At 44.8% G+C, this 25,080-nt stretch overlaps 1 protein-coding gene across 2 annotated transcripts in view; it reads right to left on the minus strand.

Moving 5' to 3' along the window:
* Window positions 1-25,080, minus strand: part of RAI1 (retinoic acid induced 1) — a 112,491-nt gene that overhangs the window by 79,374 nt on the left and 8,037 nt on the right. The gene's annotated exons all lie outside the window — the stretch shown is intronic.

Here is a 25,080-nt window from a genome sequence, read left to right on the forward strand (position 1 = left end):
ATGAGAGATTAAGCTTCATTGGTGGAGCAGTGGCCATCGCTCCTCCCCCTCCTCTTGTCCCCTGTCCTTTCATTGGCGGCAGCGGCAGCAGCAGCACAGGGGGAGGAGACACTGCTTCCTTCTCCCCTGTGCTGCTAAGGGGAACACGGAGAGCGCTGTCAGCAGCGCGATCTGTGTTCCCCATACGCTATCGGAATATCGGCAAAATAAATGCCGATACCGATAGCGTTCAAAATCCTGAATATCGGCCGATAATATCGGTAAATCCAATAATCGGTCGATCCCTAATTATAGTAGTTGTATTCTTGTACATAGGAGCAGTATTATAGTAGTTATATTCTTGTACATAGGAGCAGTATTATAGTAGTTATATTCTTGTACATAGGAGCAGTAATATAGTAGTTATATTCTTGTACATAGGAGCAGTATTATAGTAGTTATATTCTTGTACATAGGAGCAGTATTATAGTAGTTATATACTTGTACATAGGAGCAGTATTATAGTAGTTATATTCTTGTACATAGGAGCAGTATTATAGTAGTTATATTCTTGTACATAGGAGCAGTATTATAGTAGTTATATTCTTGTACATAGGAGCAGTATTATAGTAGTTATATTCTTGTACATATGAGACAGTATTACAGGGAGTGCAGAATTATTAGGCAAGTTGTATTTTTGAGGATTAACTTTATTATTGAACAACAACCATGTTCTCAATGAACCCAAAAAACTCATTAATATCAAAGCCGAATATTTTTGGAAGTAGTTTTTAGTTTGTTTTTAGTTTTAGCTATTTTAGGGGGATATCTGTGTGTGCAGGTGACTATTACTGTGCATAATTATTAGGCAACTTAACAAAAAACAAATATATACCCATTTCAATTATTTATTTTTACCAGTGAAACCAATATAACATCTCAACATTCACAAATATACATTTCTGACATTCAAAAACAAAACAAAAACAAATCAGTGACCAATATAGCCACCTTTCTTTGCAAGGACACTCAAAAGCCTGCCATCCATGGATTCTGTCAGTGTTTTGATCTGTTCACCATCAACATTGCGTGCAGCAGCAACCACAGCCTCCCAGACACTGTTCAGAGAGATGTACTGTTTTCCCTCCTTGTAAATCTCACATTTGATGATGGACCACAGGTTCTCAATGGGGTTCAGATCAGGTGAACAAGGAGGCCATGTCATTAGATTTTCTTCTTTTATACCCTTTCTTGCCAGCCACGCTGTGGAGTACTTGGACGCGTGTGATGGAGCATTGTCCTGCATGAAAATCATGTTTTTCTTGAAGGATGCAGACTTCTTCCTGTACCACTGCTTGAAGAAGGTGTCTTCCAGAAACTGGCAGTAGGACTGGGAGTTGAGCTTGACTCCATCCTCAACCCGAAAAGGCCCCACAAGCTCATCTTTGATGATACCAGCCCAAACCAGTACTCCACCTCCACCTTGCTGGCGTCTGAGTCGGACTGGAGCTCTCTGCCCTTTACCAATCCAGCCACGGGCCCATCCATCTGGCCCATCAAGACTCACTCTCATTTCATCAGTCCATAAAACCTTAGAAAAATCAGTCTTGAGATATTTCTTGGCCCAGTCTTGACGTTTCAGCTTGTGTGTCTTGTTCAGTGGTGGTCGTCTTTCAGCCTTTCTTACCTTGGCCATGTTTCTGAGTATTGCACACCTTGTGCTTTTGGGCACTCCAGTGATGTTGCAGCTCTGAAATATGGCCAAACTGGTGGCAAGTGGCATCTTGGCAGCTGCACGCTTGACTTTTCTCAGTTCATGGGCAGTTATTTTGCGCCTTGGTTTTTCCACACGCTTCTTGCGACCCTGTTGACTATTTTGAATGAAACGCTTGATTGTTCGATGATCACGCTTCAGAAGCTTTGCAATTTTAAGAGTGCTGCATCCCTCTGCAAGATATCTCACTATTTTTGACTTTTCTGAGCCTGTCAAGTCCTTCTTTTGACCCATTTTGCCAAAGGAAAGGAAGTTGCCTAATAATTATGCACACCTGATATAGGGTGTTGATGTCATTAGACCACACCCCTTCTCATTACAGAGATGCACATCACCTAATATGCTTAATTGGTAGTAGGCTTTCGAGCCTATACAGCTTGGAGTAAGACAACATGCATAAAGAGGATGATGTGGTCAAAATACTCATTTGCCTAATAATTCTGCACGTAGTGTAGTAGTTATATTCTTCTACATAGGAGCAGTATTATAGTAGTTATATTCTTGTACACAGGAGCAGTATTATAGTAGTTATATTCTTGCACATAGGAGGCAGTATTATAGTAGTTATATTCTTGTACATAGGAGGCAGTATTATAGTAGTTATATTCTTGTACATAGGAGCAGTATTATAGTAGTTATATTCTTGTACATAGGAGCAGTATTATAGTAGTTATATTCTTGCACATAGGAGGCAGTATTATAGTAGTTATATTCTTGCACATAAGAGGCAGTATTATAGTAGTTATATTCTTTTACATAGGAGCAGTATTATAGTAGTTATATTCTTGTACATAGGAGCAGTATTATAGTAGTTATATTCTTGTACATAGGAGCAGTATTATAGTAGTAATATTCTTGTACATAGGAAGCAGTATTATAGTAGTTATATTCTTGTACATAGGAGCAGTATTATAGTAGTTATATTCTGGTACATATGAGGCAGTATTATAGTGTTATATATAGAATTTGCATGTTGTTTGTATCTTCTCCACCTATTCTATCTAAACATGTATAGAACTTGTAATACGGGAAAACCATCAGTATGCATCACTAGCTGGAGTTTGTACCGTCTGCCCCTATTTTCTGAGTACTAACTATTCTTGTACATAGGAGTAGTATTATACTAGTTATATTCTTGTACATAAGGGACAGTGTTATAGTAGTTATATTCCTATACATAGGGGTAGTATTATAGTAGTTGTATTATTGTACATAGGAGCAGTATTATAGTAGTTACAGTATATTCTTGTACATAGAAGCAGTATTATAGTAGTTATATTCTTGTACATAGGAGCAGTATTATAGTAGTTATATTCTTGTACATAGGAGCAGTATTATAGTAGTTATATTCTTTTACATAGGAGCAGTATTATAGTAGTTATATTCTTGTACATAGGAGCAGTATTATAGTAGTTATATTCTTTTACATAGGAGCAGTATTATAGTAGTTATATTCTTTTACATAGGAGCAGTATTATAGTAGTTATATTCTTGTACATAGGAGCAGTATTATAGCAGTTATATTCTTTTACATAAAGGGACAGTGTTGTAGTAGTTATATTCTTGTATATAAGAGCAGTATAATAGTAGTTATATTCTTTTACATAGGAGGCAGTATTATAGTAGTTATATTCTTGTACATAGGAGCAGTATTATAGTAGTTATATTCTTGTACATAGGAGCAGTATTATAGTAGTTATATTCTTTTACATAGGAGCAGTATTATAGCAGTTATATTCTTTTACATAAAGGGACAGTGTTGTAGTAGTTATATTCCTGTACATAGAAGTATTATCGTAGTTATATTCTGGTACATAAGAGGCAGTATTTTAGTGTTATATATAGAATTTGCATGTTGTTTGTATCTTCTCCACCTATTCTACATATAGACATGTATAGAACTTGTAATACGGGAAAACCATCAGTATGCATCACTTGCTGGAGTTTGTACCTTCTGCCCCTATTTTCTGAGTGCCCTAGCTATGGTAAGCTGTATTGGGATGGGCACACTGAAGCAAACACACATGAGGCACCGTTTAGGCTATTGCCTCCCATGTGGTTACCATGCATATATCACTTTTCTCTTCTCATGGGCACACACCCTGCCACTCTTGCCTGCGCTCTGCCCCCATGAACAGCCTGGCATCTCAGAGTCACTGCTGTAGGGTCGTTCTTTCTAATTTTGGTCGGTATGACGCACGTTTCGCCAGCAGACAAGGTTACTTCCTGATCACACCTCGAGGATTAAACAAGGCATTAGGAAACCCCCGGAGACATATCAATCTCACTAAAAGCTGGAATGCTGTGAGGATGATGTTGCAGCCGGTGTACTTATAGCAGATAAGTGCTACCTGGATATTTTAACACTGCCAGCGCATGGGAATATGATGCCCGCTCCTTCACAGTCAGGAGACGATTCCAGGAATTCTTACCTCTGGGCTATGGAAGGTATCACTCGCTGTCTATTTCAGCCAATGACAGTTCAGCTTTTATTTTCCAAATGGGACTGGGAATATAGAAGGTGGTCACCGAATGGTTGCTAAGGGCAACAAGACATCGACTAGATACTCCCTGTGTCACCAGCAATAAGCAAAACAAAAACCGATGAGGCTGGTAATCCAGCATAGCCCAGATTATTACAGATTATCAGAAAGTGACAGAAAATGGTTTAAAAAGGTACGTTCTTGCGGCGGTAATTTTCTGTGGATTTCGGCGAGCGTTCCCTGTTGAGCCCTTGTCTCAGTGTGTGTGGTGGGAATCGTACGCAGATTTAAAATGTGACCCTTCGATGGGGTTTCCCCTCACAAACCATGGCAGACTATCAGATGCCAGATTAAAAGCCATTTTCTGTATCTAATTTTTGTTAACGGTTCTCCGTTCGTTTTTCCTCGTCCTCAATGTCCCTTTTTCCGTCCCTCATCCTCACGTCCGCTCCTTCTTCCTTACTTCCGTCTTCTGTGTCTCCTCTTCCTCGCTGTCACGCCGTATGCCCGTCTATCTCTCCTTCCATCTCTGCGTCAAATTGCTAATTCTCATCGCTGATACGACTGTCACCTCCCTGCCCGCGACAGGGGCATCCGCAATGTCGCCACCCTCTCCAACGCCTGTGACCGGATAACCACCATCTTGTCTGTAATTAATTTTTCCACAAATTTATCCAAATAATACAAAAATAAAAAAATAAATCTATGTATTCATACAGCAGGCAGCGCACTGAGAAATCAGAGGTAATTTGCCGCGCAGGGAACGGCGGCCGCTACAGGCTTTTATGTAATCTTTTTTTTTCATGTCCTCCATTTTCAACATCTGAACATAATCCAGTTATTTACTTATAGTTTTGCTATGAAATCAAAGGGCTTAAGCCGTTTTCTAACCGATGTCTCACGCGCGATATCTGCTGATTTCAATCCCTAACTAAACCCCTCGTTCACGAAAACCGCCACTCCACCCCCAACCTGCCGCATCCCCCCCCCACCAAAAAAAAAACAATACACAAACTGTATTCTCTGTATAGCTCATGGGGTCTGCTGGCAAAACAATGAAAGGGTTAATTCTCTTATCCCAAATTAGACGTTAGATCCTTAGATTGCCATAATTTTGCGGCGCTGAAAACGTCCGCATGTTTGGCAACATTTAATAGCTGTGTTAGTACAGGAGACCCCTGGAGAAAAATGGCGTAACACTGACTTTTTAACGCTGTATTTAATGATGTTATTTTTGACTGCCGCACATATCTGGGGACAGTCTTATAGGTAAACGTAAATACTTTCCTGCGCCATTTTTTGTGTTTATGCCATCAATATTATTGGGATTTATAGGGAAAAAAAAAACATCTTTGTGGCGTGTGTGACCGTCCGAACTAATAAAAAATATCGCAATGAAATCTGTCAATCCGGGGTGGATTCACGGTCTTTGTGCCCGGCCGCCATTTGCTTTCCACAGGAGACGCTCAAGTATTTAGATATGGCAGGTGCGTGTCCAGCCGAGAAATAAAGTGTTAATTAGACGGTTGTAAATATTTCAGCCATTGTGGGGTCTGTGTGGCTTATCGCAACCAATCAGATTCCAGCTGTGAGTGTTACCATGGCAACAGAGTAGATTCCATCTGTCACTGTTGCTCATAGCAACCAGATTCCAGCTGTCAGTTTTTCTCATAGCATCCAATTAAATTCTAGCTGTCAGCGTTGCTCATAGCACCCAATCAGATTCTAGCTCTATGTTGCTCATGGCAACTAGATTCCAGATGTCAGTGTTTCCCATAACAACCAATCCCATTCTAGCTGTCGGTGTTTCTCCTAGCAACCAATCAGAACTCCAGCTGGAAGTGTTGTCACAGCAACCAATTCGATTCCAGCTGTCTTTTAGCAACCAGATTCCAGGTGTCAGTGTTTCTCATAGCAACCAATCACATTCTAGCTGTTGGTGTTGCGCTTATCAACCAATCATATTCCAGCTCTGTGTTGCTCATAGCAACAAGATTCCTATTCTCAGTGTTGCTCAAAGCAACCAGATTTTCGCTTAGAGCAACCAATCAGATTGCAGCCGTTGCTCATAGTAACCTGACACAAGTTGTCATTGTTGCTCATGGCAACCAATCAGATTCCAGCTTTCATCTTTCCAGAACAGGTTTTGAAAACCTAAGCAGTGATCTGATTGGTTGCTACCGGGATTTTTGCTGGAACAGTTTCTATGCCTGGCGGCGGGCAATGCCCGACACTGATTTAACAAAAATCTTTGGTACTACAACTCCCATCAGGACATGCCTGCCTCTTTAGTATAATAAAAAAAAAACACTCCTGCACAGCACCAATCAGACATTCCCATGGCGGAGGGAGGCAGAGGCTGTCACAGAGCCGCGCCGGCATCTGCATCACAGTCCTTGGCGTAACGCGCCCGTCAATCATCGTCCCGTTCAGCTTCGAAAACCTTTAACGGTAACAGACCGCCGCAATGTTCTGCAGGCTCTGAGCAACAGAGAGCAGCCGCAGAGCATCTCCATTTATCTCTCACCAAAAAATCCCAAACATTGATCAAATGTATGTTTTCAAGACACCGCAAAAAAAAACGGAATCTCCCAAGTTATAATTCATACCCTACGTGGATGCTGACGAGGCCAGCTTTGGTGATTTTTATTTTTTTTTTACAACATTTTTCATACATTTTCCACTTAGTTGTTCGGTTACCACATGGCGGTCGATGCAGACGGTCGTCAGTCAGTGACTGAGGGACGGTAGTAAGAACGCGGGCGAGCTCAAGCACGGGTGTAAGAGCCCCAAAAAATAAAAATATAACAAAAACACGTGTCTTCTGGGAAATGGTTTCATCAATAGGAGCAAGAAGAGCTGCGATGGAGTCGAGCGACCACACATAAAGTCTCACAGCGACCGCCGCCGCGCATCCTATTACCATCATTACTGCCTATGGTTCATTGAAGTCCCAGCGTCCCCCAACCCCCCACCCGCCTGAGACCCCAAACGTGAGCAGAAATAGCCCACCTCATCTAGCGCTGGAGTTGGCTTGACAACCCCATCTTTATTCCCATTGTCGTTTCCCTTCAAGCTGCGCTTATAAAGGAGCTCCTAACGAGCGACGACTCGTGTTCTCCGGCTAATTACCAGCAGCCAGAGGATGACAAGCTCAACTACCTGCAGCGCAGACCCTGCGCGCTGAGGACTGAGCAGTGGGGCGGTCCTCTCCCCCCCTCCCGGTGAGTGACAGGACGCAGAGGGCAGGAGAGGGAGGGCGACTCAACCTGCTCCTCGCCGCGAATTTCACAGACCACTGAACCGCCGTCCGCTCGTTCACTACCAGGAGAGGTCACGCTCGCACTCCACCAGAGCGTTAGCATCTTCTTGAGTCCTCCATTTCAGTCTCTTCAGGTCGGACACTGATGGCAGTCATAGGCTCTTCCCTACAGCCATCCGGCTGTGTGTCAGTCACTTGCATTCTATTCATGAATCAGGAATCTCAGGTTGAAGTGTGTGGAAACTAAAAAAAAAAAATATGATAGAATCGGCTTCGAGGAATAGCCCTTTAATAGGCACGCTGCGGCAAAATCTCGAAAATACTTTGCGATATGGGAACAGATCCCAACGGTTGACAGCATTCTGACTGAAATGTCTTAGCATCCACCATTTTTCTTTTTAATAGGCAGCTTATAGAGTAGCTTTCTTATCGACACCTGTCATAAGACCTCCTAAACTCTGGAGGTGCTATAGCGAGAATTTGTTGTAAAACGGTGGCGGGCGCTGTATTGGGTGACTGGTGTGATCAGGAAAATGGCAAATCGGGCAAGTCATGGAGGAGGAAGAGCATGTACTGGTGGGGCGATTACCTTTTTTTGCTGTGAAATCGCTGCAAAACCAGCACAGTTTTGCTGCAGTTGTGAAAACTGAGCCAAAATAGGCAACAAAAAATATAAGGTTTTAGGCACTGGTTAGGGTTCAATTTGAGGGGCTGCTCCACACACACACAGAGAATATACAGACAACATGGAGGGGGAAAAGGGGCTAGATGAAAACAATGAGGGAGATTTATCAAAACTGGTGCAAAAGGAAGCTGGCTTAGTTGCCCATAGCAACCAATCATATTCCTCCTTTCATTTTCTAAAGGAGCTTTGAAATATGAAAGGTGGAATGTGATTGGTTGGTATGGACAACTATGCTAAGCCAGTTTTCCTTTTTGTACCAGCTTAGATAAATCTCCGCCATATTGCCACCTTGTCAGGATCACAGGTTACATTGAGCGCTTTCCTGCACTGCTGCGAAGTGTGAACATTAAGCTTATACCCAGCTCTTATACCCAGCAATTTGCTATAAGGTTGTGCCATCGCAGCACCTGGCACGTCCGGTTCTGGGAACTGTAATCACGCACACTGCCCTGCCCCCACAACACACAGGTGCAATTAACGCCACCCTCTCGCACTCATTAAGCTGTGATGTACCTCATTACGAGACGAAGATGTAGAGGAGACGGGCGGCTGATAATGGCCTCGTCTATCAGCAGCTCTGTGCACATAAATATACCAGGTAACCTAACTAGCCACCAGACTGGTCCAGTATAAACTAACCACGAGACCGGTCCAGTATAACGTAACCACCAGACCGGTCCAGTATAACGTAACCACCAGACCGGTCCAGTATAACGTAACCACCAGACCGGTCCAGTATAACATAACCACCAGACCGGTCCAGTATAACGTAACCACCAGACCGGTCCAGTATACACTAACCACGAGACTGGTCCAGTATAACGTAACCACCAGACCGGTCCAGTATAAACTAACCACGAGACTGGTCCAGTATAACGTAACCACCAGACCGGTCCAGTATAAATTAACCTTGAGACTGGTTAAATATAAACTAACCACCAGACTGGTCCAGTATAAAGAAACCACCAGACTGGTTCAGTATAAAGAAACCATCAGACTGGTTCAGTATAAACTAACTAGTCACCAGGCTGGCATAATATATACTAACTAGTCATTAGACTAAAATAAACTAATTAGCAACCAGACTGGTCAAGTATAAACTAACTAGTTACCAAACTGGCCCAATATGTACCAACTACCGCTTACTAGTCACCATTTTGGCCTATTTATTTTGGGCTATGTATCTCTCTAGTCTCGACCTTTTATCTATCTATCTATCTATCTCCTATCATGTATCTATCTATCTATCTTATTTCTATCTATCTATCTTTTATATCTATCTCTCATATCTATCTATCTCATATCTATCTCTCATGTCTATCTATTTATCTATCTATCATATCTATCTCCTATAATCTATCTCTCATATCTATCTGTCTATCTATAGGATACATTTGCAGCAGACAATATCTGAATACAGTATATGGAGAGCAGCCAGATGTGTGAATGTCTCACATCATTTGGAAAACATCTGTCTCTCCTGGAATTACTGTACTGTAAGGACCATCTCAGAGAGTCCACGGCTGTCTCTCTCTCTCTCTCTCTCTCTCTCTCTCTTCTACGTCCTCCAGTAACATTGATGAAACCAGAATATTACCTGGCTGGTTCCTCTGCACTCGGATGTATTGCGCATTCTATGTAAACCACACATCCCCGGCTGCACGCCGTGTTATGAGACCTCCTTAACTGGAGAAAGAAGGAGGGGGGACCCAGTCTACAGAAAGGTACATTTCCCATAGGGCCACTTGCAAGCTCATTAGGAAGGAAGTGAGGCTGATGCATTTGCTACTGAGAGAGGAAAGAAAATCAGCATGGTGAATGGATGAGAGGGAAGACAGAGACGGCGCTCAGCCTCCAACACCTCGTCAATTATTCCTTATTTTTCATCCGTTTCCGAAGCTTTTTTTTAAAGAATTCTACAAAAAGAGAGGGTGCAACAGCAAAATTATGGTGGACACATAAAAAACACTTGTGCCAAAAATATTCACTACACAAGCAGAAAAATATTATTCAATTTACTTACTGTTCAGGGTTACTACAGCTAGGATGTGTTTAGTTACAGGCTATGGTCATTTAAAGGGTGTGTTTAGTTATTCACTGTGGTCACATACAGACTGCATTAATTTATAGGCCATGATCACTAATAGTCAGTGTTTAGTTATAGGATGTCATCATTTATAGGCTGTATTGAGTCATAGGCTGTGCTTAGTTATAAGTTCTATTCACTTATAGGCTGTGGTCATTTATAGACTGTGTTTGGTTATAAGCCATATTTATTTACAGACTGTATTTAGGTATATGCTGTATTCATTTACAGTCTGTATTTAGTTATAGGCCAGTGATGGCGAACCTAGAGCCCTCTCTGTGGGCACCCGCACCCTGGAAAAAGTCTATGGTGTACCAATATGCCTTAGACTTTTGCTACCATTAAGCAGCGCAAGGGGTACTATGAACAGCACAGGCAGCGCACTGAATTAGGCGGCTATTATAGTGATGAAGTACATGGAAGATATAATTCATTCATATAGTTACATTGCCGTGTTGGCACTTTGCGATAAAAAAGTGGGTTTTGGGTTGCAGTTTGGGCACTCGGTCTCTAAAAGGTTCAGCATCACTGTTATAGGCTGTAGTTATTTACAAGTTATGTTTAGTTACAGGCTTTGATCATTAAAAGGGTGTGCATAGTTATAAGTTATATTGTCACGGCTGAGGATGGGGAAAACCCTCAGCCGTGCGATGCTCAGAAATGTCCAGTTGCTACTCGATCAGGGCAACAGAATTAGGGAGCAGGTCACCTCCTATAGCGTCCCTAACGCTGACCCTGTCTCCTGTCCGTATGAGCCGACCCTGGTGGTAGGAGGTCTCATACTCTGGAACCTAATAGTCCCTGCAAGCCCTCAGGATGGCCCTGAACTAAGGAGCAGGGTAAGACAACCCACTCCTCCTAGGCACGGAGGAGCAGGAGTCTCACTGGCCAAGCAGCATGAAAGAAGGGAAACATGAACAGAACTATGGACATGACAGGTGAACCCAACAGTTCCACACTAACCTGCCACAGCCTTGCTGACTGGAACCCGTGCTCAGAAAACGCTGTCCACAGAAACATAAGACAAACAGCACACACATAAGAACACTCAGGAACCAGGACATCCATAGCTGCACTAAAAACCAAAGACATAGGACATCAACAAAACATCAAGGTTATGGATTTATGACCGGAAGGGTGGCCCTTACTAGGAGGACGGTTACAGGGTAACAGGAGGACGACTCCAGCAACATGCCTGGAGTACCCCACCAGAGAACTGCTCTGGACTGAGACTTTATAGCCCATGTAGCCACACCCCACAGTCAGACACACCCAGTGACTCACACACACACTGGGAAGGGAGTTAACCCTTCCAGCACCAGGGAAGGGAAACACCAACTTAAAGGGAAAGTGTCCAACACAAGAACACACAGTGGCTGTTGCCGGAGGCAACGACATGGGTGGCAACCATGTCCTGGGAGTCAGCCCAAAGGCCGGGACACTGCCACCACATGTACACAACGACCAAACGTTGCCACGGGCAACCACAGTGAGGGGAAGAGGTAAGTGCACACCACACATAACACAGAGTGCACACAGACCTACAACAGTGCATACAAACATGCACACAACTCCAAGGGAACCACACACATAGCTGTTGTCCGCGGCAACCGCACTTGAGGCTAACAACCTTATGCCTCCAGCTGCGGTTGACACAACAACCCAAAACCGCGGGCAACTGTATGCGGCTCCCCTGGAGTCACGGCCATAAACATGGTCATGACATATATTCACTTATAGGCTGTGGTCATTTATAGACTGTGTTTCGTTATAAGCCATATTAGTTTACAGACTGTATTTAGGTATAGGCTGTAGTCATTTACAAGTTATGTTTAGTTACAGGCTGTGCTCATTAATAGACTGTGTTTGATTATAAGCTGTATACATTTATAGCCTGTATTCATTTACAGTCTGTATTTAGTTATAGGCTGCAGTCATTTATAAGCTATAGCCATTGATAGGTTATGTTTAGCTACAGTCTATATTAAAATAATTTAGGAGCTGTATTCGATTGGTCTGCAGATTTTCTGACATTTTACCTGAGTGGTCAAATGTACATTATTATCAGAACTCGACTGATGAATTCTCATCAAACATTATGTTATAAGAGAAATGTTCAAGCGTGTTTCACCAGTGACCCCATTCCAGAAAAAATACAATAGAGTTGCGGAGCATAACTTTCATACACTGCAGTTTTCCCTAAGTGTGTGAGGCCTATATTCCTTGCCCATCCTGAGTTTTATTGTTCATAAATATAACACTAGAACTACAGTAAAGACTGTCACATATAATAACGAAGCCACAGGATGGAGTAATGCAGAATATAATGATGCTTGGCACACAGGGTCTTAGTTGTGTGACAACCCCTTATTGGCATGGTAACATCAGCCACTCACTGGGGGCAAGGACAACCCCCATAACAACTACAAGGCTGTGGTGGCTATTGTATGGCTTCTTCCCGCCAAATGAGTGTCTGCCATACAACTCATTCCCTCAAAGGGTTAATACAAGCCTTTCTCTCATCTTTTCCCTAAAGGGACCAGAGGGATGTATGAAAGGGCCTGTAACCAAGACGTGTTACTCCTTCAAGAAATATTTAGGGCATTTTTGTTTTCTGTTCCTGCTCCGGGCTGAAGAAGGCTCAATTAATGTGATATATTAGCAATATATTTATGGGATTTACTGAAAGATGACGCATAAGCGGCTCCCCAGCGGTCTCTGGGAGATGATCTGGCGAGTGGCAGCGCTTCACTGTCTGCTGCAGTTTGCTGCGTACGCTTCCTGTCCCAGCGGGAATATGTCAGAAATGGGGGCGAAAATGAGCATTTGTGCTAAATATAAAACATGCTTTATTTTACATGGAGCTATATACAGCATCCAGCACTGTGAAGACATATCCATACATACAAGAGCAACGGGTGCAGAAAAGATCTAACTATCTATCTCATATATCTATCTACCTAATATCTATTATCTATCTATCTATCTATCTATCTCTCATATCTATCTATCTAATATCTATCTCTCATATCTATCTATCTATCTATCTATCCCTGCTTAAAAAAGTTCCATGGAGTGAACCAAAACGTCGCGCCTTATTGGTGAATAAAGCACATGTCACTTTATGGAAGTGCCGCGGTACTCGTATTTTTAATATCTATCTATCTGAGTTAGATAGGAGATAGATATTGGATTGATACACTGGATAAAAATATAAACACAACACTTTCGGTTTTGCTCCCATTTTGCATGAGCTGAACTCAAAGATCTGAAACATTTTCTACAGACACAAAAGACCCATTACTCCCAAATATTGTTCACAAATCTGTCTAAATCTGTGTCAGTGAGCACTTCTCCTTTGCCGAGATAATCCATCCCACCTCACAGGTGTGGCATATCAAGGCGCTGATTAGACAGCATGAATATTGCACAGGTGTGCCTTAGACTGCCCACAATAAAAGCCCACTCTGAAATGTGCAGTTTGATCACGCAGCTTAATGCCACAGATGTCGCAACGTTTGAGGGAGCGTGCAATTGGCATGCTGACTGCAGGAATGTCTATCAGAGCTGTTGCCCGTGCAATGAATGTTCATTTCTCTACCATAAGCCGTCTCCAAAGGCGTTTCAGAGAATTTGGCAGTACATCCAACCGGCCTCACAACCGCAGACCATGTGTAACCACACCAGCCTAGGACCTCCACATCCAGCATGTTCACCTCCATGATTGTCTGAGACCAGCCACCCGGACAGCTGCAGCAACAGTCGGTTCGCATAACCAAAGAATTTCTGCACAAACTGTCAGAAACCGTCTCGGGGAAGCTCATCTGCTCGTCGTCCTCATCGGGGTCTGGACCTGACTGCAGTTTGTCGTCGTAACCGACTTAAGTGGGCAAATGCTCACATTCGATGGCGTCTGGCACGTTGGAGAGGCGTTCTGTTCACAGATGAGTCCCGGTTTTCACTGTTCAGGGCAGATGGCAGACAGCGTGTGTGGCGTCGTGTGGGTGAGCGGTTTGCTGACGTCAGCGTTGTGGATGGAGTGGCCCATGGTGGCGGTGGGGTTGTGGTATGGGCAGGTGTATGTTATGGACAACGAACACAGGGGCATTTTATTGATGGCATTGTGAATGCACGGAGATACCGTGACCAGATCCTGAGGCCCATTGTTGTGCCGTTCATCCACGACCATCGCCTCATGTTGCAGCAGGATAATGCACGGCCCCATATTGCAAGGATCTGTACACAATTCCTGGAAGCTGAAAACATCCCAGTTATTGCACGGCCAGCATACTCACCGGACACGTCACCCATTGAGCATGTTTGGGACGCTCTGGATCGGCGCATACGACAGCGTGTTCCAGTTCCTGCCAATATTCTGCAACTTCGCAGCTATTGAAGAGGAGTGGACCACCATTCAACCGGCCACAATCACCAACCTGATCAACTCTATACCACGGAGATGTAAAATAGTGGCCACACCAGATACAGACTGGTTTTCTGACCCCCCCCAGTAAGGCAAAAGGTGCACATTTCAGAGTGGCCTTTTATTGTGGGCAGTCTAAGGCACACCTGTGCAATATTCATGCTGTCTAATCAGCACCTTGATATGCCACACCTGTGAGGTGGGATGGATTATCTCGGCAAAGGAGAAGTTCTCACTAACATGGATTTGTGAACAATATTTGAGAGTAATGGGTCTTTTGTGTCTGTAGAAAATGTTTCAGATCTTTGAGTTCAGCTCATGCAAAATTGGAGCAAAACCGAAAGTGTTGTGTTTAATTTTTTGTTCAGTGTAGATATTGGATAGATATGATGATAGATAGATAGATAGATAGATAATGATAGATAGACCTCATTTGTTTCTAGAACAATAGGGCTGTGGTGCTCAGTAATGCATGTCGGGGATCTCGCTCCTTCAGAAGGGTCAGTGATTTCAGTTGTGCCTGACCCGGCTCCATTATAATCAATGATGCTTCCAAATGGAAACCCCCTCATAATAAAAAGCCTTTTTTTTTTTTTCCTTTTCCTGTTGACAAAGAAGGAGAAACCAAAAGAAAATGTCTGCGGGTTCTCTCAGCAGAGGAGACAGGAATCAATGCCGCAACGCGTTTCGCCGGACCTCTAAGGACCTGAAAATAAATATCAGAACTTCCTCCTGATTCGGCCTCACACGCGGTGCGCCCTGCGAGCGCTGAGCTGGGGATTAGCTGTTCCTTTGCAGAAGGTGCCTGTTCCCCGTGCGCTACAGAACAGAAGATGAATGTGTTGCAGAGGCATGAGCCTTCTTGTCGAAGGGTTTTGTCATTTCTCTACCCAGCCGTTCCGAGCACACCAATTAAAAAGAGATTAGCGGGCTCCGTGCCCCACACACATCCTCAGAAACACACGCGGCAGACCGAGCATGCACAGGGAGGCTGCTGCCGGGCAGGACAAAAGTGGGCGCATACTGTAGCGTTATTAACGCTATGTGTGTCATGACCGAGCCGCGAAACGCGTCAGTTCACACAAATGCAGATGTATGGATGGGGAGGTGAGAATCCCATTCTAGGTTATTCTATTGCTGCCCTTGGCATGTGGCACCAAAGCTGATTCCTCTTAAAGGGACAGAAAAGTTTTCCCGATGCCCCCTTTATTTAACATGGACCCCACCATGCACTCAATGCAGGGGGCTAACTTAGGATCTGGGACTCCCATGCAAAATCTGTATGATGAGGCTCGGGGTAATGGTGACTGATGATGTATCACTAGGTTGTGGCGCTAAAGGGGTCCTCCGACGACCTAATCTTATCTCTAATCCCCTTATCCATGTTCAGTGGGGTAACAACATCCGGACCCCCAATGATCACTACAACAGAGGGTCTGTACCTGGTAACGCAGTTAATCCGTGACTGAATAGGACAAGCCGTTGTGTCATTGTAAACAATGAAGGGGGCACAGCGCCCCTTAAAGGCGGTTTCCCATCTAGACACAAGTTACATATTGATAGGATATTTCGTAAATGTCCCATAGGTGCGGGTACCGTCTCTGGCACCCGCTCCTATATCAAGAAAGAGGTCCCAACGCAGACGATGAGCACACCGCACATGCGCGGCTTTCACTATTCACCGCCAAAAATATTCGGGTTGGTGATCAGCTATGTTCAGAGGTCCCAAAGCAGTGAATGGAGAAGGCGGAGTCCTGTTCTGGATGGGACCCACTCCTATCGGACATTTATCACCTATCCTATTGATGTACAAATGGGACCCCCCCCTTTAATTACGGTGATCGCCAGGAGTCCTGGAGGTCTGACCCCCACCCCAATGACCAAACATTGGTGACCTGTCATAAGCCATACTGATTTCAGAAGATTGCAACAGAGAATTTTTTGGGTCATAAACATGCCCCCTTCGCAGGCCACACCCACTTTGTAAGCCACGCCCCCAACAACACATGGCGACTCCCTGAATGTGCGGCTGATGATGCGGCATCCTGGCGCCAGGCACAGAAAACGTTCATAAAGTGCTGTTTTCAGGGAGGATACTGCTTTTTGAAGCAACCCCAAAAGTCAGACCCCCCCCAATCATATATTGATATTAAATCGTAGCAGAGGAGCTAAAATACTGATGACTACCTCATTCTCCCCATGTCACAGCACAGGGACCCCTAGAACAGCGTGAGGACCCCACCAGACAGCCCCTCATATCTCAGCTTCCTGCATCCCTGTGACTACCTTGCACAGTTACCCCCAGAACAGTGTGAGGACCCCACCAGACAGCCCCTCATACCTCAGCTTCCTGCCCCCTGTGACATGAGACGAGAGGGATATTGGGGTGAGCTCCAGCCATAGACTTTAAGCGAAATAGAATCCAGGGACAGAGCGGAGCCGCGATATACGGAAAAGCGGATAAAATGAATCCAGATGTCTGGCCGACGGGGCTTCCTTTGATCTCGCTATTTCCCTTCACCTCACGTTTTATTTTTCCCGCAATCTATAAGCGCCATTTATTTCAGGCTCCTCTCCGTCTAATAAATCTCTGGCTTTATATAATGGAGACTTAAACGATTCCAGGTTTTGTATAAAAGGAGTAGAAATCGGAGGTAGAAATCGTGCGGTAACCCATAGCAACCCGATGGCTTCTTTTGTTATGGCGCTCGGGGAATGCTGCAATTTCAGGCACTTTCTGAGCTCGTAAGATGAAAATCTCAGAGAAAATGGATGTATATACAGCTCTGATCTACAAGGGGGGCTAACCCTTCATGTGCTGGCAGAGGGCGTATCACATACGTGGAAACTGGGGGGATGCGTAGGATAGATCACGGGGTAAAAAGAATTCATTGAAGCAAATGTCTACCTCTTAACCTCGTTGGCCTGAATCCCCTGCATAGACATAGCGCTAAATGCTAAAAGTTGTAATATCTACAGCCACCACTAGAGGGAGCTCAGGAGCTCACTGCAAACAGTTTATACAGTGAACTCAATAAAAAACTATGCTCCTGAGCTGCCCCTAACGGAAGCTGTATATATCTGGATTCTGAGCTCCCTTGAGTGGTGGCTGTATATATCTGTATGCAGTAATCTCCTGAGCTCCCCCTAGTGGTAGCTATACATATCTGTAGGTAGTAATCTCCTGTGCTCCCCCTAGTGGATGTTGTATTTATGTATGCAGTAATCTCCTGAGCTCTCCCTAGTGGTGGCTGTATATATCTGTATGCAGTAAGCTCCTGAGCTCCCCCCTAGTGGTGGCTGTATATACCTGTATGCAGTAATCTCCTAAGCTCCCTCTAATGGTGGCTGTATATAGTAAGCTCCTGAGCTCCCCCCTAGTGGTGGCTGTATATATCTGTATGCAGTAATCTCCTGAGCTCCCTCTAGTGGTGGCTGTATATAGTAATCTCCTGAGCTCCCCCTAGTGGTGGCTGTATATATCTGTATGTAGTAAGCTCCTGAGCACCCTCTAGTGGTGGCTGTATATATCTGTATGCAGTAATCTCCTGAGCTCCCTCTAGTTGTGGCTGTATATATCCGTATGCAGTAATCTCCTGAGCTTCCCCTAGTGGTGGCTGCATATATCTGTATGCAGTAATCTCCTGAGCTCCCCCTAGTGGTGGCTGTATATATCTGTATGTAGTAATCTCCTGAGCTCTCCCTAGTGGTGGCTGTATATATCTGTATGCAGTAAGCTCCTGAGCTCCCTCTAGTGGTGGCTGTATATATCTGTATGTAGTAATCTCCTGAGCTCCCCCTAGTGGATGTTGTATTTATGTATGCAGTAGGCTCCTGAGATCCCCTAGTAGTAGATGTATATATCTGTATACAGTAAGCTCCTGAGCTCCCTCAGTGGGGGCTGTCTTTATCTGTATGCAGTAAATTCCTGAGCTCCCCCTAGTGGTGGCTGTAATCTCATGAGGTCCCCCTAGTGAAGGCTGTGTATATCTTTTTACAGTAATCTCCTGAGCTCCCCCTAGTGGAAGCTGTATATATCTACATGCAGTAAGATCCTGCGCTCCCTCAGTGGGGGCTGTCTTTATCTGTATGCAGTAAATTCCTGAGCTCCTCCTAGTGGTGGCTGTAATCTCATGAGGTCCCCCTAGTGAAGGCTGTGTATATCTTTTTACAGTAATCTCCTGAGCTCCCCCTAGTGGAAGCTGTATATATCTACATGCAGTAAGATCCTGCGCTCCCTAGCACTTCCTAGTGGAAGCTGTATATATCTATATGCAGAAAGATCCTGCGCTCCCTAGCTCTCCCTAGTAGTGGCTGTATATAACTTTTTACAGTAATCTCCTGAGCTCCCCCTAGTGGTGGCTGTATATATCTACATGCAGTAAGATCCTGCGCTCCCTAGTGGTGGCTGCATATATCTGCATGCAGTAATTTCCTGTGCGCTCTAGCTCTCCCTAGTGGTGGCTGTATTTATCTACATGCAATAAGATCTTGTACTCCCTAGCTCTCCCTACTGGTGGCTTTATAAATCTGCATTCAGTAAGATTGTGAGCTCCCTCTAGTGGTGGCTGTATATATCTATATGCAGTAAGCTCCTGAACTTCCCCTAGTGGTGGCTGTATTTATCTGTATGCAGTAAGCTCCTGAGCTCTCCCTAGTGGTGGCTGTATATATTTGTACGCAGTAATCTCCTGAGCTCCCTCTAGTGGTGGCTGTATATATATGCATGCATTAATGTCCTGAGCTCCCCCTAGTGGTGGCTGTATATATCTGTACGCAGTAATCTCCTGAGCTCCCTCTAGTGGTGGCTGTATATATCTGCATGCAGTAATCTCCTGAGCTCCCTTTAGTGGTGGCTGTATATATATGCATGCATTAATGTCCTGAGCTCCCCCTAGTGGATGTTGTATTTATGTATGCAGTAGGCTCCTGAGATCCCCTAGTAGTAGATGTATATATCTGTATGCAGTAAGCTCCTGAGCTCCCTCAGTGGGGGCTGTCTTTATCTGTATGCAGTAAATTCCTGAGCTCCTCCTAGTGGTGGCTGTAATCTCATGAGGTCCCCCTAGTGAAGGCTGTGTATATCTTTTTACAGTAATCTCCTGAGCTCCCCCTAGTGGAAGCTGTATATATCTACATGCAGTAAGATCCTGCGCTCCCTAGCACTTCCTAGTGGAAGCTGTATATATCTATATGCAGAAAGATCCTGCGCTCCCCTAGCTCTCCCTAGTAGTGGCTGTATATAACTTTTTACAGTAATCTCCTGAGCTCCCCCTAGTGAAGGCTGCATATATCTACATGCAGTAAGATCCTGTGCGCTCTAGCTCTCCCTAGTGGTGGCTGTATATATCTGTATACAATAATCTCCTAAGCTCCCCCTAGTGGTGGCTGTAATATTCTGCATGCAGTAAGTTCCTGAGCTCCCCTTGGCGAGGGCTGTATACACCTTCTGGGTTTTCTGGGCTGGTTTCCTAGCCTCCATATGAAATCTGTAATTTGATTGGTCGCAATGGGTAACATCAATATGTTGCAGGTTCTCCAGGGCCTAATTACATGGAGTCCTGACAGTTGACACCTGTGTCCCGCAGCTTTTACAGGAACATTCCAATAATCCGGCATGATTATGACAAATGATTCAAAATTTCAAGCACGGGCTAACAATTACTCCCTGGATACTTGCCAAAACTCCTGAACTTTCTTGGACTGTCACTCATTTTTCAGAGACAATCTTGGCAAATTCAAGCAGTCCTGGGCTAAAAATGGGTGTGGGTTAGGGAAGCCGCACCCAGAAGTGGGTGCTCCCAGGTGGGTTTGTGTCCCCGAATTTACCAACGTCGGTGAGTATGGACCGTGTCATCTCAGTTACGAGGTTGAGGTTCCCATCCTTTCCTGCAGGTTCTGATCCAATCTACATGAGACTAGGCCTGGATTAGCAGAATTTCTGGATCAGGCGCCGGATTATAGGAATAAAGCCAGAAATACAGTTTTATATGGCGTCGGAATATTGCTGATCATTTCTGTCTTTTGTTTTATATATAGGCAGCTGGAGATAAGACGGCGACGTGGCGGTGGCACCATACACTGCGCGCTACAAGCGATAGAGTTGGCAGGCTTTGGTGTACTCTGCTAGCTGGCAGCGCACGGTGACACCGCCGCGCCTGCATCCTACTCACAAAAGGGAAAGAGACTTAAGGCAGCAGCTGCATACGCCACTCTGAGACCTCCACATGGACGCCGGGCTGCCGGTACCAGCCCCAAGGACGGTGACGGCACATCTGCCTGGCAACGGAAAAATCTGTCGGCGGCGCAGCGTTATCAGCCCTGGATCACAGATGAGAAGGCGGCGAGCGAGACAAAGCTGCTTTGTAGGAGGCGAGCGTTTAGCTCTGCAGCAGAATGTCCTGCTCATACCATCAACTCCCCGCTGAGATGCGCTGAACTCTGTCAAATGATTCAGAAGCTCCTCCGCGTCCTCTGCAGTCTGGCGACGTAATGGAACGCGGCCTGGTGCCCGCGACTAGGCTTCAAAATAACCTTAAAGGGCATGAACCCTATTATAACAAAAAACTCGGTCAATTACGGAGACGTCAACCTGGGGAAGCCGGGCAGAATGGGAATGGCCTTCTGTGGGAGTGGCATGGCTATTCAGACCCCTATATCAATATCAAACCCCTGACCTCTATATTAATATGACACCTCAGACCAGACCACTAAATATATTCAGACCCCAGACCCCTAAATGTATTCAGACCCCAGACCAGACCCCTAAATGTATTCAGACCCCAGACCAGACCCCTAAATGTATTCAGACCCCAGACCAGACCCCTAAATGTATTCAGACCCCAGACCAGACCCCTAAATGTATTCAGACCCCAGACCAGACCCCTAAATGTATTCAGACCCCAGACCAGACCCCTAAATGTATTCAGACCCCAGACCAGACCCCTTAATGTATTCAGACCCCAGACCACTAAATATATTCAGACCCCAGACCAGACGCCTACAATTTCCCAGTGGGCCGATGCCCAGGGGGCCGCTCAAGTGTTCCTCTCTGCCTCTGGCTGTGAAAATCAAGTACTCATATACTTGTCCAACGACCACAAATATCCTTCTGAACTCAACTGCTGTGGCCCTCATCTCACCTATTAAGCCCCCTGCTCCATACCTTAGTTAGATAGGAGGAGGCCAGCAAATGGCATCTATTGATGGCCACCACAGAGGGACGGCTTTTGGGGCAATATATTGTGCTTCAATGTGGATAAGGTTCTGATGGGATGGGATTTTGCACTATGGTATTGCTGACCCCACCTACTTGTTGCCCTACCTTTTGTCATTTGGATCCACCTACAACATGGGACCACTTGTAGGTTTTTTCCAGGACCACTTTAAGTTCCCAGCCCGCCTTTGGACCCTATATTAATTTCAGACTGCAGACCAGACCTTGGTATTAATATCAGACTGCAGACCAGACCTCAGTATTAATATCAGACTCCATGCCAGACCTCAGTATTAATATCAGACTCCATGCCAGATCTCAGTATTATAATCAGACTCCAGACCAGACCTCAGTATTATAATCAGACTCCAGACCAGACCTCAGTATTAATATCAGACTCCAGACCAGACCTCAGTATTAATATCAGACTCCAGACCAGACCTCAGTATTAATATCAGACTCCAGACCAGACCTCAGTATTAATATCAGACTCCAGACCAGACCTCAGTATTAATATCAGACTCCAGACCAGACCTCAGTATTAATATCAGACTCCAGACCAGACCTCAGTATTAATATCAGACTCCAGACCAGACCTCAGTATTAATATCAGACTCCAGACCAGACCTCAGTATTAATATCAGACTCCAGACCAGACCTCAGTATTAATATCAGACTCCAGACCAGACCTCAGTATTAATATCAGACTCCAGACCAGACCTCAGTATTAATATCAGACTCCAGACCAGACCTCAGTATTAATATCAGACTCCAGACCAGACCTCAGTATTAATATCAGACTCCAGACCAGACCTCAGTATTAATATCAGACTCCAGACCAGACCTCAGTATTAATATCAGACTCCAGACCAGACCTCAGTATTAATATCAGACTCCAGACCAGACCTCAGTATTAATATCAGACTCCAGACTAGACCTTAGTATTAATATCAGACTCCAGACTAGACCTTAGTATTAATATCAGACTCCAGACCAGACCTCAGTATTAATATCAGACTCCAGACCAGACCTCAGTATTAATATCAGACTCCAGACCAGAACTCAGTATTAATATCAGACTCCAGACCAGACCTCAGTATTAATATCAGACTCCAGACCAGACCTCAGTATTAATATCAGACCTCAGACCAGACCTCTATATTAATATTAGACCGCAGACCAGATCTCAGTATTAATATCAGACTCCAGACTAGACCTTAGTATTAACATCAGAACCCAGAATATACCTTAGTATTAATATCAGACCCCAGACCAGACCCCATAAATGTATTCACATCCACTAGATTGCTAACCTTTTACAGGCCGAGTGCCCAAACTGCAACCCAAAACCCACTTATTTATCACAAAGTTCCAATATGGCAATTTAACCTGAATACTACAGTCTAATCTAGTATATCCTCTAGCCTACATTCAGTGCGCCGCCTGCGCCGTTCATAGTGCGCCCTGCGCTGATAAAGGGCAGGAAAAGGCATATTGGTACAGCATAGACTTTTTCCAGGGCGTGGGTGCCCACAGAGAGGGCTCCGAGTGCCGCCTCTAGCACCCGTGCCATAGGTTCGCCACCATTGCACTAGATTAATATCAGGGGTAAGTGGCCATGATACAGGAGGCGATATCTCGCCCTCACGTAACGCCCGATGATGTGACGATTATTGCCCTCAGCAGTTTCTCCTGGCGTTCCGGATCACCGGGTTCCAGATGACAGGAATCTCACAGTCTATAATATCTCCCTGATGCAGCAGAGTGTGAACTATTGCTTTCTGTTATCAATCATTCCAGCAAATGTCATCTAAAAGTGACTGACGGCAACGCGCTTCAGCGGTCCTACAGACAGGCGGGACGTGCGCAGGAGAACATTTATCCGCCTCTGGTAGATTTATGTGCATTCTGGCCCCTGTGGTGTTTTACTAAGGGCCCCTCACGTGGTGGAACCTTTAATTGTCCATTCAGTCCCAAGAGTAAAGAGCAAATTTACCTACAAGGAGCGGTGACCCATGCAGCTGGTGCCCATGACAAGAGGGGGGCCCCCTGAGACTGGTGCCACCCCCCCCCCCTTTCCTATGGGTCATTTGAACCTGCATAGCGCTCCACCTCTCCACATCTACAGTAATACTTCCGAACAAGTGAGGGGGGGATTCGGTGGGTAATACCGCCCCATATCTGCTTTAGGGGGTGAGAAGGGAGTGCTCGGGCAACAAGCCATGGGCCTGGGATGTTGACGTGATAGCGTGAGGCAGACCAGCAGGGGGCCACATTTTGGGTTTGCTATGAAGCCCCCTCTGTACTCCACTGCCGCAATAACAAGTCTGCACTGCTGTATCATAAAAATCCCGCTATCAGAGCCAAGGCAAGACTTCCAGGAGCGGGCAGAGCTAACAGGAGACCCCCTGCTTTCTCCAGGACCCCCCCAATCAGACATGGGTTAATCCAGGTGAATCTCTCGGCGTGCGGTTACATCCGCCTGAGAGATGGGTTTTGTGGTGAGATCCATGGATTTCTCTGCCCAGGAACTCCCGAGGACATGATTTTAAGCCGCAGCCCTACTGTGCCTGCCTCTGATTACCGCGAGCATGCCAGAAATTTAACCCCCCCAGATCCACTTCCATACCGAGCCAATGTGAAAAAGCTAAATTGCACTTCTGATTCCATTCTCAAACAACAGGACTCGTAAAAGACAAAGTGCCATATACTATATCATATCTTACTGCTATGTGCACGGCAATGTGTGCAAGTGCAACCAACTAGCACCTTACAGGATCAATGAGAGACGCCAATCATTTACATTGTGGTACATAGGAGCAGTATTATAGTAGTTATAGTCTTGTACATAGGAGGAGTATTATAGTAGTTATATTCTTGTACATAGGAGCAGTATTATAGTAGTTATATTCTTGTCCATAGGAGCAGTATTATAGTAGTTATATTCCTGTACATAGGGGGCAGTATTATAGTAGTTATATTCTTGTACATAGGGGGCAGTATTATAGCAGTTATATTCTTGTCCATAGGAGGCAGTATTATAGTAGTTAGATTCTTGTACATAGGAGGCAGTACTATAGTAGTTATATTCTTGTACATAGGGGCAGTATTATAGTAGTTATATTCTTGTACATAGGAGGCAGTATTATAGTAGTTATATTCTTGTACATAG

The sequence above is a fragment of the Bufo gargarizans genome, chromosome 8 (assembly GCF_014858855.1).
Source record: "Bufo gargarizans isolate SCDJY-AF-19 chromosome 8, ASM1485885v1, whole genome shotgun sequence".
Taxonomy (NCBI): domain Eukaryota; kingdom Metazoa; phylum Chordata; class Amphibia; order Anura; family Bufonidae; genus Bufo; species Bufo gargarizans.